The sequence below is a fragment of the Mesoplodon mirus genome, assembly GCF_964341445.2.
Source record: "Mesoplodon mirus genome assembly, chromosome: 7".
NCBI classification, from domain to species: domain Eukaryota; kingdom Metazoa; phylum Chordata; class Mammalia; order Artiodactyla; family Ziphiidae; genus Mesoplodon; species Mesoplodon mirus.
In genome coordinates, this window is record NC_138983.1 from 90,381,373 (window position 1) to 90,385,465 (window position 4,093).

Below are 4,093 nucleotides of genomic sequence, written 5' to 3' on the forward strand. Positions count from 1 at the left end.
AGTCTAAAATATCAGCTATAATGAAATCTGATCAAAGTTCTAAATCCCACAATGTATTCGCGAGAGACACAGAGAACAGCAGAACATGTTCAACTGACAGTGTAAAAAAAAAAAAAAAGACGACATTTATGAGACAATCAGAAATCTGAATACTGACTGGTTACATGATGATATTAAATAATTGTTATCATCTTTTTTTTGAGGTGAAATAGTGCCATTGTAGCTATGTTAAAGAAAGAACCCTTACCTTTTAGATATTTAGAAATAAATATTTACAGATAAAATAATACAATGTCTGGGATTTGCTTCAAAAATAATACAGGGGCGGGAGTTAGGGGTAGTGGGTGGGCATACCTTGCATTGAAGCCGAGGGATGGGAACATGGGAGTGTATTATACTGTTTTGTCTACTTTTGTATATACTTGAAATTTTCCAAAGAAAAAGTTTTTAATAAAGAAAAACTAACACTTTTCTGAATACTCTGACCATCTTGTCTTAAGGGACAGCCACCCCCCTCCCACCCCTTGAGATCGTTATCCTAGGGAGTCTCCCCGAATTGAAAATACCCAAGTAACATTAATTCATCAGCCTCTCTTTACAAACTAGTATAAAAGATTATTTCCTGGATTGTTTTTACCCCTGAAAATACTGAGTCCCTGAGGGCAAAGGGCAAAGACAACCCTGCAGGAGGGAAAAGGAAGGGCTGAGCGTGAGAAGAAAAAAGGGAAGAACAAATTTTGCCTTTATTACAATTTTCCCAGGGCCTTCACTAGTTGGCACATGCATCCTCTTTGTGTGAGTTTTACTAAGAGAACTTTCACTGGAGGCATGAAAAATATGTTTCAATTCCGAACTCTCAGGTTAAAATTTCACAAAGCATCCCCTTTTATGTTGTCAAAGGCTAATATAAATATTTTCAGAAGCGGGCTCAGTGAGCCAATGATGAGAGCACTTGGGTGGAGCTAGGGCACAGTTGTGTCTGAACCTGGGAACAGTCTAGACCTGTCCATAGGACTACAATGACATGGAAAGCAGGAGAGAGTAAAGAGTCACATCAAGTGCTCAAGAGTATAGCTTTTTATAGCAGATCTCTGGAAGAACACCAAGAAACTGGTTGCCTCTGGGGAGGGAAGCTGGGGCACTTGGAATAGGGTGGGAGGAGAAAAAACATTGTATGACTTTATTGTCATAGCCAGGTTATACTGTGGTTAGTGCCTTAGTATGTATGATGACATTTGCAAGCAGCCTTTTGTTTACGTAAGTGACTGTACTTTTTATCTTGAAATGAGACAGAAGACACATGTCTGTTTGTTTCTGGGTTCCTTGGCTGGGCCATCTGCTGGCACTACCTGCTGTTTGCATATTTTCTTGATACTCCCTCCCCTTGCCTCCGTACGCCACCCTAAGCTCCCAGAATCTAATTAGGAGTAGATGGTCCCCAGAACGACAAAACTAGGATTTTAATAGTTGTAGTGCGACTTCTATAGTTGTGACATGGTATTGGACAAAGCTCCAATTCTCTCACAGACGCTCCTCTAAGAGCAGAGGCAGTGAACACTATCTTTGATGGCTCCTATTTTACCTTAAATATTCAGGTGAATTCTGTGGTTTATGATTGACATTGTAAGTTACTATTAGAAAAAAAGTGTCTCTGTGTTTATCCTGTGGTTTTTGTTTTGTTTTGTTTTTTCGGTACGCGGGCCTCTCACTGTTGTGGCCTCTCCCGTTGCGGAGCCCAGGCTCCGGACGCGCAGGCTCAGCGGCCATGGCTCACGAGCTTAGCCGCTCCGCGGCACGGGGGACCTTCCCGGACTGGGGCACGAACCCGCGTCCCCTGCATCGGCAGGCGGACTCTCAACCACTGCGCCACCAGGGAAGCCCTATCCTGTGGTTTTTAAGTATCCCTGCACACTCTGCCTGTCTCTAGAGTATTAAGTCCAGTTGCGCTGTTTTGGCCTCTTTGTTTATTGAGATTATTATTTACTTGCATTAAAATGTACCAATTTCAAAGGTACAGTTTGATTAATTTTGGTAATTGTATACCAGGTGTAACCACCACCACGACCCAGATATAGAAAAGTTACTTACCCTTTAAAAGTTTTCCATCCCAATTTGCCCCAATTCAGTTTTGAGACACTTTATTGAGTTTGACTGCTTTCTCTAACATCGACTCTCCGGGTGATTTAGGAAAGTCACTTTACCTCTCTGGATGTGTTTTTGCTTTTATAACATGAAAAATGCCAGAACAGATGTGTTACCAAGGGCCCTTGCAATACTTTCAGAAAATGAGGGGGTAGGGTAAGGGCGGGAATCTCAGCCTTGCGTCCTCATTCTTCACACAGCACATGCACGTGGCAGATCCTAGTGGGAAAAGCCTGTGGTCGCATCAGAGAGAATTAGGTTTCCATCTCCTCTCTTGCTAATGTGTATGTAACTTTTTGTAAGCATCAGCTTTCTCATCTCCGATATCAGGCTTATTAACAAGGCCTATTTGTTTACTGTTGTGAGGATGAGTTGAGATGCACCGGCAGCCTTAAATGTTAGTTGGTATTTGTATTATGGCATAATAGAAAGGCACTGCATTCAACCATCTCAGTTACTACACGTTTATGCAGGCTGATTCTCACAGCCACGCCTGTCGTACAAGCGCGACGTAAAGCGGGTCTGCTTTATGGCACCCTGCTTCCGCCGTAAAGCGCCGTTGGCAATCCCGCGTGAGTGGGTTGACGAGACGACTTCCAGGTGAAAAACGCGATTCTTGGAGGTTGGCTGACTTGACGTCTTCCCCATGGTCAAACGCGGGAGCCGGAGCCGGAGCCGGAGCCAGAGCCAGCTGCTCAACTCCCTAACTAAAAAGCAGAAGAAGCATCTAAGGGATTTCGGCGAGGAGCATCCCTTCTATGACAGGTATGGAGAGGCGAGGCTGGGACCGGCGCTGCCGGCGTCCTTTCCCGGTGGGAGCCCGCGTGTCCCCGCGTTTGGTCCGCCGGTGCCCCGGGGGTAGTGACAGGGCAGCTCCCGCCGCGTGCCACGCTGCCCCGGCGCCGGCCTAGCTCGCCCGGGGATCCTGGCGGCTTCCCGCCTGAGATGGGGTTCTTCGCCGGTCTTCCTACCCTTTGTTGAGCCTGTAGTTTGATGCTAGACGGCACGCCTCCTGTGTGGCGACTGGGCAGAGATTTTATAAGCTTGTGTTCATTTTCTATGTTTTTAAAGAATTGCTTGCGGGCTTCCCTGGTGGCGCAGTGGTTAAGAATCCGCCTGCCAACGGAGGGGACAGGGGTTCGAGCCCTGGTCCGGGAAGATCCCACATGCCGCGGTGCAAGTAAGCCCGTGCGCCACAACTATTGAGCCTGCACTCCAGAGCCCGCGAGCCACAACTACTGAGCCAGGGTGGTGCAACTACTGATGCCCGCGAGCCTAGAGCCCCTGCTCCGCAACAAGAGAAGCCACCTCTCGCCGCAACTAGAGAAAGCCCGGGCGCAGCAACGAAGACCCATAGCAGGCCAAAATAAATAAATTAAAGAAGTTAAAAAAAATAAAAAAAGAATTGCTTGGGGGCTTCCCTGGTGGCCCAGTGGTTGAGAGTCTACCTGCCAATGCAGGGGACACGGGTTCGTGCCCTGGTCTGGGAGGATCCCACATGCCGCGGAGCGGCTGGGCCCGTGGGCCATGGCCGCTGAGCCTGCGCGTCCGGAGCCTGTGCTCCGCAACGGGAGAGGCCACAACAAGAGGCCCGCGTAGCGCAAAAAAAAAAAAAAAAAAAAAAAAAAGAATTGCTTGGGACCCTCGACATCACCTATCTATTCAATGACCATGAGGAAAGTAATGTTTGGGTAGTTGTGGGTTCCTCTCTAAGTGTCCAGACTCTCAGTTATGATCTTAGTGCTCATCCCACCCCTTTGGGCTGCTTTATCAACAGTTAGAGGGATAGTCTACTTAAGAAACTTGCTAGAAAAGGTGAACCCCGAGGGCTTTTATTTGCCAAAATTTCCCATCTTTTGGATGAGAGCCTGTTACTGTGTGACTGTAGTATTTGTCATGTGGTCTTGTTAAACTTTTTCATTCGTCTCTTATTATCTATTTGGCATATCCT

General features: G+C 46.9%; 1 pseudogene across 1 annotated transcript in view; it reads left to right on the forward strand.

Annotated features, from left to right (window-relative positions):
• LOC309808866 (centrosomal protein of 78 kDa-like) overlaps positions 1-4,093 on the forward strand; it is a 1,034,926-nt pseudogene that overhangs the window by 972,847 nt on the left and 57,986 nt on the right. The gene's annotated exons all lie outside the window — the stretch shown is intronic.